The sequence below is a fragment of the Vombatus ursinus genome, unplaced genomic scaffold (genome assembly GCF_900497805.2).
Source record: "Vombatus ursinus unplaced genomic scaffold, bare-nosed wombat genome assembly UNPS02014798.1, whole genome shotgun sequence".
NCBI classification, from domain to species: Eukaryota; Metazoa; Chordata; class Mammalia; order Diprotodontia; family Vombatidae; genus Vombatus; species Vombatus ursinus.
Window position 1 is genome coordinate 19556281 of NW_020954576.1, and position 17028 is coordinate 19573308.

The 17028-nt window shown below is 35.6% G+C and overlaps 1 protein-coding gene across 2 annotated transcripts in view; it reads right to left on the reverse strand.

The window, feature by feature from the left end:
- Positions 1 to 17028, reverse strand: part of LOC114049643 (RAC-gamma serine/threonine-protein kinase) — a 362981-nt gene that overhangs the window by 296450 nt on the left and 49503 nt on the right. Inside the window, exon 2 of one of the 2 annotated variants that reach the window (XM_027870920.1) lies at positions 7857 to 7918. The exons of the other annotated variant lie outside the window; for it this stretch is intronic. The gene's annotated coding sequence lies outside the window, so the exon portion shown is untranslated. The remainder of the gene's footprint in view (positions 1 to 7856; positions 7919 to 17028) is intronic. 2 annotated transcript variants of the gene reach the window in all.

Here is a 17028-nt window from a genome sequence, read left to right on the forward strand (position 1 = left end):
GGGACATACCTCGAAACAACATACTAAGAGATACTACAAGAGCAGGACTAATCGACATGTAGTAGACTAATAATCAGAGATGGAAAAAAAAAAATGGCCTTTCAGTAAAACGGGAGGTTGAAGCACCATTCTATAACATGTATGCTCTTACTTTCCCTAAGCCAGCATAGAATATTTTCCTGTAGAGTTCAAGAGTTGACTGAGGAGTTTTAAGTTCAAGCCCCTAGCTGTTATGTCATAACCACTACCACTGTTAGCTCCCAGTCATTAAACACCCTTGTTCCATTTAATATCTATAGATACTAGAAAGGCTTTTGTCAAAATCCAGCACTCACATTTATTAAAAACTTTAGAAACAAAAGGAATGAATGGACTTTTCTTTAACACAGTAAATAATACCTATCAGAATCCAAGAGTCAACATTATATGTGATGGAGAAGAAGTAGAGGACCTTCAAATAAGATCAGGAATAAAGCAAGAATACTCATTATCACCATTACTATTTAACAATGTTAGAACTGCTCAATGTAGTAGTAAGAAAGAGAAATTCATGTGACTAAGTTTCAGCAAAGAGGAAACAAAATGTTCACATTTTCCAGATATGATGGTTTCTTAGAGAATGCTAAAGAGAAAACTAAAAAGTTAAATAATAACATCAATAAAGTTGCAGGATATAAAATAAATCATCTGCATCCCAGCACATTACCAACAAAATCCAGCAGAAAGAGCTAAAAAGAGAAATTCCATTCAAAATAAATACCAAAGCTATAAAATACTTGGGAGAGCATCTACCAAGATTCATCTAAAAATTAAATTTATCAAACTATAAATACTCTTTGTGGAAATAAAGACATACCTAAATAATTGAAAAAATTAATTACTCATAGGTAGGTCAATACAATACAACAAAAATGACACTACCTAAATTCATTCAATTCTATACCAATCAAATTACCAAAGGAATATTATTATACAGAGCTAAAGGGAAAAAATGAAATTCATGAAGAAAAACAAAACATCAAGAATCTTAAGAGTAATAATGAAAAAAATGGGAAGGGAAGAGGAGGTTTTTCAAAGCCAGCTCTCTAACAGTACTTCAAGTACTGTTCATTCATTAAAATGAGGTAGAAGTACTTCAATACACAATACGCAGTTCAATACACAATATGCAGAAACAAACAAACAAGGAAGTAAGACCCTTCTATATACAAAAAGAAGTGGGGGTGGGGAAGCAACTATTTATAAAGAAGAAAATCATTCTAATGAGAAAGGGCCAGAGAAAGATGCACTCCCGTCTAGCTAAAATATGAGTAGAGAAGGGACAATAAATTTGTTAGTCTCCCAAGAGGGTGACTGTGACAAAGTAAATGAAAAAGAGTACAGGGAGGGACCAAGAATTAATGAATCAATAAGCTCTTATTAATAATCTACTACAAACCAGGAATTATGCTAGATGCTGGGAATATAAATTCCTAAGTGAGAAAATTCCTGATCTAAATGAGCTTTTATTCTACTCTGGGTATAGGAAAGCAATATATTCACAGATAAGTTAATATGAAATAAGTACAAAATAAATTCAAGATTGTTCAGTTTTGTTTTGTTTTTTTTCAGAGGGGGCAAGAACCATTGACAGAATCAACAAAGGTTTCTTTAAGGAGGTGGCACTTGAGTTCAATCTTGAAGGGAGCCAGGAATTTCAAGAGATACAACATTCTGGTCGTAAGGGAAAGCCAGTTTAAAAACAGCAAGATATGAAAAGGAAAGTTATACATGGGAAACAAGTAGATCAATTTGTTTGGTAGGACAGTACATGAGAGGACAGAGAATAATATATAATCAACCTAGAAAGTAAGTGAAAGTCAAATTATAAAGTACTTTAAATGCCCAGAGAGAGTTGTATATTTTATCCAAGGGGCAGAGGAAGCTACAAAAACTTTTGCAGCAGGGAAGTAAGATGATCAGGTCTGTGATTTAGGAATATCAATTTGGTAGTTGTGCAAGAAATAGATTAGAGAGGGAAGGGGCTAAACGTAAAAGAAGAAAAAGTGGAAGGTTATTCTCATACTAGAAAAAGGTTATGAAGTATGTTTTCACAGAATGGGAGCATTTAAAGGACTTCAAAATAGATTTTGTTTCTTGGGAATAGGTATCTTAGGAGATGATATTCTCTAAATGAAGTTGGGCTTCCCGGTACTATATCCAATGACAAGAAAAGGGGGCAGAGGTCTTAGTTTGGGCAGGACCTAAATTGGATGGGGGACAAAGATATAAAAATAGGCTAAACCAACTAAACAAGGTTTGAGTGAAAGTAGGTAGAACGAGGATTCATGACAGTGTGAATCCCAGAGCACACCATGTTCCTTACTTCATGACTTCAAATTTCTAGAAGTTTAACAATAAAGCTCAATAAAATAAAACATACACCCAAAGTAGTAAGACAGAATGTAAACTGGAAAACAGGAACAGAGGCAGTGTGCAGCAATGAGATTACACAACAAATGTGTAGTAGTTCCACTCATTAGGGTTGTGAATCAACAAGCATTTAGTAAGTACTTAACTATGTGTCTTCTTCCTGAGTTCAATTCCAGTCACCCTCCTTAAATTTTGGAGGTTCCAAGAGAATCCATCCAATTCAGAAGGAGAGAACACTGGTGTGGAGGAGACTTTCAAAATGTGAATTCTAGGGCTGAAGTGGGATTTCAAAATGACGGGTGAGGTATGGTAGAGGAAGTAAAGGTTACAGTCTGGAGAAGAATGCCATCAGAATTCAGCAGCATGAGCATAGGAATGGAGAAAGCAGATGATGAAAGTAATCCAGGATTAACATTAAGAAAGGGAACAGCAGGAACAGGACAAAGAGATAAGGAAATCAAGGGTACAAGGGCAATGTAAAGTTGATCTAGTTAACTACCAAGGTAAAGATTTTGAAGGCAGGGGAGTGAGGCCATAGCAGGATGATAGCCTGGAAAAACTGAGAGGTATATGGTTACCAGAGGTTACACTGAGGACTGAAAATAGGTTTAGAATGGGTAAAACAGAAAATAGACAAAAGAATAAGAGGCTGTAGTCAAGTGAAAAACATCAAAATTACATATTGTAGAGGTAAAACAATTGTGTGTGATAACAAAATCAAGGGTAAAACTGTCTCCAAGTGTAACTAAAAGTAGCTTTTAGAAGTTGGGGAGGTTGATGAACTGGGAAACAAGAATATTTGAGGGGACATCAAACTGAATTCCCTAAGAGTTTGGGAGTGGAGAGAAGAAGACCATGAGCCATGTAACAAGCTCCTTGATAAAGGAAGAAAAATTACCTGGGTGACAGTACAGAACAACCAACAAAACCTCCAAAAGGTTACACACACATGCAAGCGCACTTACACGAGCAAGAGCACACACATACATAACACACACACCTACACACACACACACCCTTTAAAATGAACCTTAAAAGAGGAAAGGTTACTGACTGATGGTTGTAGAATAGTCTAAAAGTGTCAGTAAAAAGAAAGAAGTTATCTCTACTCTAGATCAAATGTGTTAGTCATCAGTGAAGATAAATCTAGTGGTAAAAAGAGTAAAAAGATATGTAGGCTTTGGGGGAAGCCAGATTTCTAAGACTTCAAAAAGATGAAAAGAAACATGAGAAGAACAGGCCTGATAGAAAGAATATTTTGTAGCCAACAGAATAGGTCTGGCGCGGGGTGGGGGGGGATGAATGAGTTGAGTAGGATAGAGATATAGGAGAGATGGCGCTGATAGATGAGTATGAAGGAAAGCGTGGTGACCTGGGAAGTAAGCTCTGGCCTAAACATCACAGGACTGTGAATCACTGAGATTCTGAGGACAGCCACAGAGCAATTGGTTGTTACACCACAGAAAGCGGCAGCTCAGTAGATGGCAGGTTTGAAGTCTTACCTCAGGCCTCACCTATTCCTCAGAGTAGATTCTAATATAGAAGATCTTTGATCCTAGATAGGTAACAAGTAAGAAGTAACAGGGAGCTGGTTAGGGAGCTGGTCCTGGGGCCTCGTAATTATATAACAGTTAACAGAAACTACTACAGGATAAGAAGTATTCCCTATGACTAAGATGGAGTTATACTATGGATGCAAAAAAAATATGGATCCAGACAAGGAAAACAATTACCATAATTAAGGATATACATAACAAAAAATAGGAACTATATGAAAAGTTTTTGACAGAGTAGTCATTTATGCTAAACCTTTAAAAGCATAGACATGAAAGGGCTCATTTTTAGTACAATAAAAATTACACATGTCAAACCAAGAGCTAGAATTATTTGCAATGGAGAAGTATTGGAAGTTTTCCCAATAAATATGGGAATAAGGGGGCAGCTAGATAGTACAGTGGATAGAGCTCTGACCTTGGTGTCAAGAGGATCTGAGACTAAATTCAGCCTCAGACACTTGACACTTACTAGCTGTGTGACCCTGCCCAGGTCACTTAACCCCGACTGCCTCACCAAAACGCAAAATAAAGGGGAAAAAAAAAAGAGGGAATAAAATCAGGATGTTCATAGCTAGGTGGCCTGGTAGATAAAACACAGGATTAGGGTCAGGAAGACCTGAGTTTGAATTCTACCTTGGCCATTTCCTAGGTTATTTGATCCTGGAGCAAATGACTTTAACTGCTCTATAATTGGGTTTCCGTCTATAAAATGGGGATAACACCACCTCCTCACAGAGTTGAGAGGAGATATGTGTGTGTGTGTGTGTGTGTGTGTGTTTATGTATGTATGTCACTTTGCACACCTTAAAGCACTATGCAAGCTATCATTCTCAACTATTTAAAGCAAAAAGACAAGAGAAATAAATTAAGGGCATAAGCTGGCAGAGAAGACATTATCTGTATTTTCACATGGCATGATGGTTTATGTAGAAGACTCCCCTCGAATAAGTAATAGCAGAGAAATTAATCAAGGTAATTAATAACTTTAGTAAAACATCAAAATACAAAATAAAACCTACAAAAATCATCAGCATTTCTACATAGAAATTTTTAAAAGCAAAAGGAAATAACAGAGAAATATCATTCAATTAAGTACTAAAATTCACTTTGGGAATCAACGTACCAAGATACACTCAAGAATTATGTAAATAATTCTGTCAAAACATTCTTTAAAAAAATAACATAAGATCTAAATAATCTGAAGGATAATCACGGTTCTTGGTCAGACAGTACCAATATAATTAAAATTATATTGCCTAAATCAGTTCAGATTTAGTGTTATCCCAATTAAACTGCGAAGAAGTTACCTTATAGAACTAGATCAAGCAATAACAAAATTCATTTGGAAGTCTAGAATCTCAAGGCAAAGAATATGAAAGGAGATATAGTACTTGCAGAGCTCCAATTATTATAAAATAGTAATAAATAAAACGATTTGGCACTCATTACAAAGAGACCAGTGGAAAAGATAAGCAAGTCTGCAAAATAATCACATATTGCTTTGCGTTTTATGTTTCAAATTTGCATATTTAATCACTGTTCAATTACCCAAGAATACAAATTCCTCGGGAGAAAACTCTCTATTAGGCAATGAGGAGTGGGAAAAATGGAAAACAGTTTGGCAGAAATTAGATTTAGACCAGTATCTTTACCCAATATGTTACAATAAGTTCCAAATAGATACGCAACTAAAATATAAAAGGCCATATAAAAATAAACTTAACAAAGGAGAGTACTTTTATAATTGTAGTAAATGGAGAAAGTCTTAATGAAGCAAAAGATAAAAGGTAAAATTGATAATTTAGGTAACATAAAATTAAAATGCTTTTGCATGAACAAAAGTAATGCAATTAGAATGAAAGAAACTGTAAAATGGGGGAAATATTTGTGTCAAATATTTCTGATAAAGAACAATACATGAGAATGCCACAAATATATTAATAGGACCACAGCCATACCTTAATAGATACATAGTTAAAGAATATAAATAAAAGTTATTTTCAAAAGAATTGCAGGCTATCAATATGAAAGACTGTTCTAAATCACTAACAATAAAAGTAACAAATTAAAATAATTCTGATATTTTACTTCACAGCCATCAAATTGGTAATGAAGATAAGACAGAAATAGTTATTGTTGGAGTAGCTTGTGGAAAGACATGACTTATTAATATGCTATTGCTGGAACTGTGAACTGATATAACTATCCTGGAAAACTATTTGATTATTAAAGTCACTAAATAATCTTTTTTTTTTTTTTTGGCTTTTTGGTGAGGCAATTGAGGTTAATCGACTTGCCCAGGGTCATACAGCTAGTAAATGTCTAGTGTCTGAGGCCAAACTTGAACTCAGGTCCTCCTGACTCAAAGGCCAGAGCGCTATCCACTGCACCACCCAGCTGCCCCAATAATCTTTAACCTTATGATTCTATTACTGGGCACATACCCCTAAGGAGGTCAAAGTCAGAAAGGAAGGCCCCATATATTACAAAATGTTCACAGCATTATTTTTTGTGGTAGCAAGAAAATAGGAGAAAAATCCAGTGCCTATTGATTGGGGAATGACACAAATTGTGGTATGTCAATGTGACATGATTATACTAAGCAACAAAAAATACGAAGAATTCAGAGATAAATGGAAATACTTGCATAAACTGATGAAGAGTCAAGTAGAACCAAGAGAATATACAAAAATGGGTAGAAAAATGTAAATGAAAAGAACAATAAAAGTTAATAGAACAGAAATCCTGATAACCAGTCTTGGTCCTAGAAAACCAATGACAAAATGCATCTCCTTCCTTTTGAATTGGGGGTCTTTAGCTGTGAAATTTTGCATATACTATGAGAAATACTTGTTATGTTGGTTGCTTTTGCTTAACAGATTTTCTTTGTTACAGGAGGATCTGATAAAATTTTATATATATATATATATGTATACATATCTACATACACACACATACACACACACACACACACACTCTCACACACACAAATGATTGTGAGTAGGGAAGAAGGCATCAATAAATCTTATTTTTTTAAAAAATTCTATTTCCACTAAAAAATAAAGAGATCCTCAAACATGAAAAGTTTGGAAACCAGTTCTCTAAAAACTAATCCATTTTTAAGTTGGTTTTAATTTTGTAGTTCCCACTTTCTATACTATTTAAATATCCTATAGTTATAGTTTCCATATTTATACTATCATATTCAATCTACTTCTCTTCCACAATATACTCATCAACATTATTATTGGGTGGCTCTGGGTGTTCTTTTTTTACATTGCTGCTATGTTAACTATAGTAAATCCACTTGTTTACAATTTATATTTTACTTTTTTTTCTCTTCTGAATCACAGAATTTGTTATCGTTTTTATGCTACTTTAATACCAATCAAGATCGATCTTGTGTCTTTGATTTTTATAACTTTCTCTTTAATACATGATGCCTTAATCAGGACTCACGGGCTTTTTGTCAAGGTACTAAACTCAGTATATCAGTCTGGAATTTACATTTCCTTAAAAATGAAAAACCTAAAATTGTTATTAAAATACATACCTTAACATTATTCGTTCTCTGACCAGCTCTCATTTATTAATGTTATTTTATCACTATCACCAAACATATGGGTCTACACTGGTATTTATTATTTTTCCCCCATATCACCAATTAACTGCTAAATTAGAGTGCAAATTTAGGTAACACTGTGGTTCAAATGCTCTAACAGTTGAACCCTAGAATAAAAAGCATCAAGCCTTTTCACTGTCTTTATGTACCATACCAAGTTACCTAAAAGATAACCACATTTATTCTTCAATTTTTTTTCTGTTGCTATAAAGCAACGACTGACTGCTTATTTTTTCAAGTCCCAGTCCAGATTCTCAGTCACTCACCCGCCCGCCATCTTATGAATCTTGTGCTTCCTCTCCTCCTGTGGGCTCCACCAAAGAGGACTCTATAAAGTAAATGTGGAGACAATTATTGCCAAAAGTAACAGAATGTGGGACTCTTAATAGATCTAGAAGGATAATTTTGGAAGCCCTAATCTACTAATTTGCTTAGAAGGCAAAATCTGAGACTAGAAATCGGAAATGTGGAGCTAAATTTCTTTAAGTTTCATTATCTGAAAGGATGTCTAATTAATAGCAGAAAACTCTAAACTTTTGAAGAACAAATTGAGAAGCTCCACAAACAAAATCTTAATTCTATTGGTCAATAAAGACCTAAAGGATGCTGCTGCTTTCTTGGGCTCTCTTCATCACTAAAATCCATCTAAATGCACAAATAAGACACTAAAATGTACACTGTTATGCTACGCAAAAGCAGAAAAATTCTTGTTATGAAATAATAGCCCTTGGATGAAAAAGGATTATCATCATAATTCTAAATATTGCTGTCATAAATCTTACTAACAAAATAATAATAATAAATCTATATATTTTACATTAAAGATGTTGAAAATAAAAATATATCATGTGGGAAGGAGGAAGGACAAGCTTATAGATGAGGGAGTGCAAAAAGTAAGTCAGAACTGCAGTTATAAAACTGTAACTGCTTTATTCTCCTTTCACTAACTGTTGAACACAGATTCAGGAAAAAATGGTAGGAAGAATATTAGTGGCCCCTCAACCAATCCTTGTCTACTTTCACTCACATCAAATGAAATTCATTTCATCACCACTGCTAAAGTCTTTTTCCCACCATTTCTGCCAACTCCTTTTTTTCCCCGTTAGGAGAAGTAAAACTAGACTGGGATACCTTAGTGTATCCCTGGCAGGTTCAGATCAACACACTGGTCTGCTAAACACACTGTCTTCTGTGAAACTGATGGCCCCACAACACCCTTTAAATTTACTCATATTTACCAGGTCTTTGCATTTTAACCACCACTTGTAATGTAATACAATACTTCTAATAAAAATTACAATAACTCAATTACTCAGAACGGTAGTGGAGATACTATGAAGAATCTCATTTTCTGAAATAAAAGATTTACTCTTTAAACATCGAAACTGATTTTATTACAGTTCTGCTTCAATGCCTCATCAAAGCATGGAATTGACTCTAGAAAGTTCTTAAAGCCTACGTCAATGTAGATCATATAAATTCTGGCAAGGCCAACCAAGCTAAAAAGGTTTCAATATCTGTTCTCCAAAGACCAGCTGAGTTAACTTTGAAGGTACTAGAAGTTTGGCCACCATGTAAACATCTTTTTTTTTTTTTTTTTTTGGCTACAGCAGTTCACAAAGGTCTTCTACCAAAGAAAAGAGGCGTTGTAATAAGCATTGGTGCATTAAGTGCCAGCACCACAAAGGCACTGACTGAAGTACCTTACATTTATTTGTATACTGCTTTGTTTTTTCCAAAGCACTTTTTAATATTTTTTTTATTTGATATTCACCAAAAAATGCTATCTCACAGACAGGTATAACTATCCAAACCCTATAAAGAGAATAAAGGTAAAAAAATTTCAGGGACTTGCCAAAACTATAAAAAAGATTTTCTGATTTCTAATCCAGTACTATTACTAGAAAAATGTTGTAAAACTGTTATTCAAATTTATTCCTAAAGCACTGTAATAAAAATTAATTGTTTTCTCAATGTCTTAAGCCAATCACTATGGTGAATAATATCTGACAATCCTGGAGCATGCCTAACATCCTCACACTATACCACTATATTCTCTACCTTTCCTCTCCAACAAGGCATTTAACCACCACCCTGGGACCCTGGTGAGAATTCAACAAGTCTAGGTGCCCCAAGAACCACCGACATGTTGTCTGTCAGTCTTAGCACCATGTTTGCCTTTACTCTGTCAACAGTAATTAAATCAACACTACCACTCCTGGGAGGGACTTGTCAATCACTTAATCATGTAACTCACTAACCATCCCTGTGACCTGCAGACAAACACCCTTGCCTGGACACTGCTTCCCTACATGTGTTGTCCTCCCCTACTAGAGTACAAGCTCTTTGAGCACAGGATTGCTTTGCTTTATGTATTTGCACTGTAATCCCAACACTTACTGAGGCTCTTTTCATTACTATGGATGGTCCTTTGACTTTTTAGCATCATGCAGAACATTTTCTACTTTTTTCAAATCGGTAGCCACTTCATCTTCTCTTGGAAGTCCTGAGACTGAGGTTGGATTCCTATTTCCATCAGTTAGTCATTTTGCGAGTCCAGGCAAAACACTTGTTCCACCTGTTTCACTGTGTGGTTTTGTTTTGGGGAAAGAATGTTTTGCAAATCCCTACACCATTATGCCATCATTGTTATCTTTTGTTACTTTAATCCATTTCCTCATTTTCAAATGCACCCTCTACACTGTCCTATTTTGAAAGACCATGACTACCCTTAAAACTTTTAAAATTATTAAATTTAAGTTCTATTCCTTAGAGGCATAAATGAGATTCTGGATCTCTTCATCCAGATATCCTTTTTGATTACTGAGCCATAATGAATGAATGAATAAAAGGATATTTATTAAGCACTTACAATGTGCTAAGCATTGGGAGATGCAAATAGAAAAGCAAGATAGAAAGTTGCATTCTAAATAAGAGATAACATGTATAGATTTCAGCTACAAGTCAGATGGAAAGATCCCTTGGTCCTTAAGGGGCAGCAGCAAATAGGTGGTAACATATCTTCTTTAATGTTATTTACACTGATAAAACCATTCATTTCTGATGCTGAACCATTCAATGGTGCCAACATCTTCACTGGTGAGGATTTTCTCTTCAGGGTCTTCAGTAGCTACAGCAACAGCATCCCCACAGAAAAGGTCACCAGGTCACATCTCCACAACAGCTGATTCCCAGGATGGTAGCTTCAGGGCCTTGGTGAAAAGTAGGGCAAATGGTTGAGGGGTTGGGGAGAAGAGACAGCAAGAGAGCTACCACTCCCAGAGCTGCTTGATTTGGTTGATCAAAAGCTAGTATTAGTAGCAGCAAGCAAGGTGGGCCCGTTCTCTTGATTATGCTCCCTTCGGTGATGGCTGCAGAGCCCAGGATCAAAGTAGGGCCAGTGATGAGTGGTATAGAAGGTGACTTCTCTTTAGATTTTAGGATCCATCCCATTTGGCAGTATCTTGGGAATATATCTTCCACTCAGCTGTCAAACTGATCTTCGTAAAGCATGTCTAACCATGTCACCTCTCTATACAATAAACTCCTGTGACTCCTTATTGCCTCCAGAAGCAAATGTAAAACTTCCTGATTAATTTTTAAAGACCTTCTTAACCTGGTCTCTTCTTATTTTTTTCCCAGCTTCATACATCTTACTCTCCATTCACATAATCTGTGATTCAGTGACTCTGCTGTCCCTCACACATAAAATTTCCATCTCCCAACTCTGACCATTTTCATTGGCTATCTTCCATGCCATTCCAACTCTCTCCTTCTTCATTTCTACCTTTAGTTTCTTTGGCTTCCTTCAGGTTTCAGCTTGAGTTCCACTTTCTATTATAAGCTTTTCCCAATTCTCCAGTTAATGCCTTTCCTCTGAGATCATCTCCAATTTTTCCTGTCTATATCTTATTTGTATATAGTTGTTTACATGTTGTCTCTCCATTTGCACTGTGTCCTCCCTGACAGCAGAGACCATTTTTTGGCAGCTAGGTGGCTCAGTGGACTTGGAGTCAGGAAAACCTGAGTTCAAATTTGGCCTCAGGGACAAACTACCTACGCGACCCTGGGCAAGTCACTTAACCTCTGTCTCAGTTTCTTTATCTATAAAACGGGAATAATAGTATGATCTAGTCCTACAGTTGTAGCGACAATCAAATAAGATATTTGCAGAACAATGTGGAAACCCTGAAGAGCAATATAAATGCTAGTGATCATCATCATCATCATCATCATCCTCCTCATCATTTTCACCCCGGACACTTATCACAGTACCTGGCACATAGCAGGCACTTAAAAATTTTTATTGATTTGTTTACTTGACTTCTTAGTATCAAAGAATTATAGTTTTGGGAGTTGGATAAGACTCTAGCAGTCATCTAATTCATTTTACATAAGAAGAAAGTGATGAACCAAGATCAACCAGCTTGACAAAAGGAGTAGAATAACTCCTTAAATCTACCAACTCTAGTACTATGTTCTTTCATCAAGTATTAACAATTTCAGGAACGCTTTCACTTTGCAGATATGCTCTATCTTCATTTTCTTTTTTTTAATTTCCATAACAACCTAACACTAGTCAAGTGTATTCTGTGTTTTGATGAAGAAACTGAACTTTGGAGATAAAGTGACTTGACTGAGGGCATAGAACTAATAGATGGGAGAATTAGACTTCAAAATCAGGTTCTCTGACTCCAAATTATATATGTTCAAAAACATGCAACTGAATATTTACTTTTCAAATGGTAAAAGTTCCCCAAAGTTCCATTTAGACATATTATAAATTAAACCACTGAAAAAAGGGCCAATTTTCTCCTTATTGCACAACAGAAGTTACCATCCTTTTAAAAGTGAGATGCAGGGGCACCTAGGTGATGTAGTGGATAGAGCACCAGTCCTGGAGTCAGGAGGATCTGAGTTCAAATCTAGCCTTAGACACTTGACACTTCCTAGCTGTGTGACCCTAGGCAAGTCACTTAACCCCAACTGCCTTACCAAAAAAAAGGGGGGGAGGGGGGCAGGTAGGTGGCACAGTGGATAGAACGCTAGCCCTGGAGTCAGGAGGGCCTGAGTTCAAATCCAGCCTCAGACCAAACACTTGACACTTACTAGCTGTGTGACCCTGGACAAGTCACTTAACCCCAATTGTCTAAAAAAATAAATAAATAAATAATAACAAAAGTGAGATGCACAGTTGCTGACCTCTATGTCCTTCTGGCCCAAAATTGTCAGTGCAGAACAGGGAGTGGCATCCCAACACAAGCAAAAGTTGAATAATGTTATACTGTTCATAAATACCTTTCCTAAATGTTCCACCAATGTAATTAATTTGAATTAGCAAGCTTAAGAAAATGTAAATCCCACCCCATACTCTTAAGTCTTACCCATGTAACCCTTTCCCTATTTTCCAGATTTCATCCAGTTGCACCTACCACTGAGCTTAAACATAGCCAATGGGACACAGAACTATAAATTATAAGATCTATTTTTCTGCTAAAAATAGAGACTGAAAAAAATATGAAACATTACCATTTATTAGCATAAACTGCTACTGGTTAAGAAAACCACCCCTTGGGAATGTGAGAAAATTGGGACACTAATGAACGGGTGGTGGAGTTGTGAACTGGTCTAAACATTCTGGAGAACAATTTGGATAGTTAACTATGGCCAAAAGGCTATAAAACTGTACATACCCTCTGACCTTAGCAATACCACTACTAGGTCTGGAGCCAAAGAGATTTGGGGGGAGAAGGGAAAGATCTATTTATACAAAAATATCTGTATTTTTATAGCTCTTTTTGTGGTGGCAAAGAATCGGAAGTTGAAGAGATAATCATCAATTGGGGAATGACTGAATAAGCTGTGGTACATGATTATGATAGAATACTACTGTGCTATATGAAATGATGAGCAGGATGTTTTCATGAAAACCTGGGAAGATTTATATGAACTGATGCAAAGTGAACTGAGAAGAACCAGGAGAAGAACGCTGTATACAGTAATAGCAATATTGTACGTATCAACTGTGAATAACTTAGCTATTCTCAGCAATATGATGACCTCCCAAGTGATTCCCAAAGGACTAATGATTAAAAAATGCCACCCACCTCCAGAAAAAGAACTGATGGAGTCTAAATGTAGATTGAAGAGTATTTTTTTCAACTTTATTATTCTTGGATTTTTTTTTGGTCTGCATATTCTTTTTCAATAAAGCTAATATGGAAATGTTTTGCATGACTGCACATGTATAAATCTATATCAAACTGCTTACTGTCTTAGGGAGGGGGAAGAAAAGAAGGAAGAGAGAGAATATGGAACTCAAAAATTTTAAAAAAAGAATGGTAAAAAATTTTATTTACATGTAATTGCAAATAAAATTAAATGTTAAAGAGAAACTGCTTACATTCTATCATTTTTTCCTTTATTTACTACTTTGTTTGTATTTCAAAAGAACTCTTACAAAGGTGTATTTCACTCTTACATACAGCATGATGGCTAATTAGAGGCATGCACTGTTCTACTGTGCTGCACAGATACTGTTTTTTACAAATTGAAGGTTTTGGTACCTCTTTGTCAAGTAAGTCTATCAGCATCATTTTTCAAACAGCATGTGGGTCACATTGTGTCTCTGTGTCACATTTTGGTAATGCTACTGTTGTCACTGTTTTGCGGCGTTATGAACCACACTCATAGAAGATAGCTAACTTAATCAATAAATGTTGTATGTGGTCTATCTACTCTACCAACCAACAGTTCCCCTATCTCTGTCCCTCTTTTCAGGTCTCCCTATTTCCTGAGACACAACTATATTGAAATGATGTCCATTAATAAGCCTCTAAATGTTCAAGTGAAAGGAAGAGTTAATTGATGTGGCAAACTTCATTCTTGTCTTATTTTAAGAAATTGCCACAGCCATACCAACCTTCAGCAACCACTAAACTGATCAGTCAGCGACCATCACCATAAAGCCAAGACTCACCAAGAGCAAAGATTACAACTCACTGAAGGCTCAGATGATGGATAGCTATATTTTAAAATTGTGTTATGTACATTGTCTTTTTCAGACATAATAGTATTGCACACTTAATAGCCTACAGTATAGTATAAATATAACTTTTATATACACTGGGAAACCAAAAAGTTCATGTGACTCCCTTTATTGCTACATTACTTTATTGCAGTGCTGTGGAACCAAACCTGCAGTATCTCTGAGGTATGCCATAGAAACATATGACTTTTAACATATTTTCAAATTTTTAAATAGAATTCTCCAAAATGAATTTTGTAAGATTACCAAAGTTTCTTTCAAAGAAGCACAAAACTTTAAATAATAAGCAACAGAAATTAGGTTATAATTTCTTACATATCCTTTTGAGGGGACTATTTTAGCCAATCTGCAAACACTAATTTAAATACTGGTTTTCTAAAAGTGAGAGTCTTGGCCACAACCAGTAACCAATAATTGAGTTGATATACTAGTATATAAGAACCATATCTATACTGATATTGTCATTATCAATTATATTGTTCAGGAGATATGCCACTGGAAAACAAGGTGGGTAAGTCATAGCAGAAGAAAGATATAAGAGATGGGAAACATAAGTGTTGTGTTGATGTCCACAAAATATTAAAAATGACCAAAAGAAAGGCCTCCAGCATGTTATGCAGAACTTCTCTGGAAGACTTACAAGACACAGGGAAGAGCTGCACAAAATGAGAGGGCAGAGATATTTGCAATATTTTTAGTGATGAGATCACAGAACCATTAAAGTACCAAAAAAGCATTACCATCAAGTTCCAGCTCACTCTGGGCCTGAAATGCTTACAGACCACGCTACTATATTATACTGATCCTTGGTTATTTGCCCTTGCCCTTCAGCAGATGTCCTTTTAAAATCTGAGTTGCTCTAGTCTCTGTACATCTACACACATCTCTTTAAACATTCTTCCTTATCACAACTGTTTGTGTCATTAGAAATTCATTCTTTAAAATATCCCGTCTATCTTTAGAATCCTAGATCATGGGATCCTATCTATCCTTTCTCTCAACTCTTTAAAATTCATTTCCCAATGTCTGCTTGTAGATATAGCTTATAGAACAGGAATGTGAAAAATAAGTGGCAGTCAAGTCACAATTATGCCACTGTATATTACATTCCTTTCTCCATGAAGCACTGCAGTTTCCCAATGCTGTTACAAGATCTGAGTTCCATATCACATAATCCACAAAAAAGAAAAGAAAGGAGAAGCAGGAGAGCGAGAAATTCTTCTCTCCTTCCCTCCTAAACATTCTTGAGATTAGATGAAAGTAGAGGAGTCACTTGTTCCAGTTTACCTCCCTCACTGAGGAGGAAAGGAAGAAAAACATTCTGCCACTGGGTGGGGTAAAGAACAATCTGTGCCCCTTTGGCTCCATTCAGAAGATTTGAGCCAATTGAATCAACATGTTTATCAGCTAATAAAGCTAAGATCGTTTTATAATTTTATGCACTTGTAAGGAAATCACAAGCTCTTTTTTTTTAAAGTAGCACTACTGAAGACTAAAAGGTATATTTTTAGAAAATTGGGTCAGGTCTTTGTTTACAAAGAGTAAAAACTAGAATAACTCTCTCATCAGGTCAAGATGTTTATTACTCATCTGCAAAGAGTTTAAAGAAATTTAAGTTTTAAAGTATTTTGATGTAAGGGTCAAAGACTATCTGACCTATTAGTTCTGCCAACAATTTTTCTAAAAATTATTTCCTGTACCAGGGAACTCTCACTGTTCTTGCATGAACAATAATGAAAAGTTATTTATGTAACCACTAAGATTATTTGTTCCTTTTAAAGCAGACTTAAATTCATTTAGTAATAACTATATCCCAGAAGCAGCCTGAGAGTCAGAAAGACCTGGGTTCAATTTCTACCTCTGACGCATGACAGCTGGGCAAATCACTTAACCTAAATAAACTAAGCAATTCTAACTCCTATACAAGTTACACAGAATTTGCTCATCTATACAAGTGAAGGAAATTTCCACAATGGAAATTTCAAGCAGGGATGGATTTTCAGATCTAGACCCAAAAGAAAAATAGAAAAAAAAGAAAAAGCCATTTAAAAAACTTGTATATATAATACATACTGGTTATTTTTCACTATTTGTAGGTATCAATTGTTTTTTCTCAGAGAAGTACATATCTTAAAATATTAAACATATAAGCTATTAAACCATATGCAAAATTAATAAAGCTTAAAACTGCACTAAGATTTTTGGGACAACTTGTATTATTTTAATAACTAAGGACCTTTTTAAATCATCTAAGGAGAGAAGACGGGAACGGGGTAAGAAAGGAGAAATGGGAGAGTGAGAGGGAAAGAGAAGGGTAAGAGGCAGAGAGAGAGAGAGAGAGAGAGGAGGAGGAGAGGGAGAGGGAGAGGGAGAGGGAGAGGGAGAGGGAG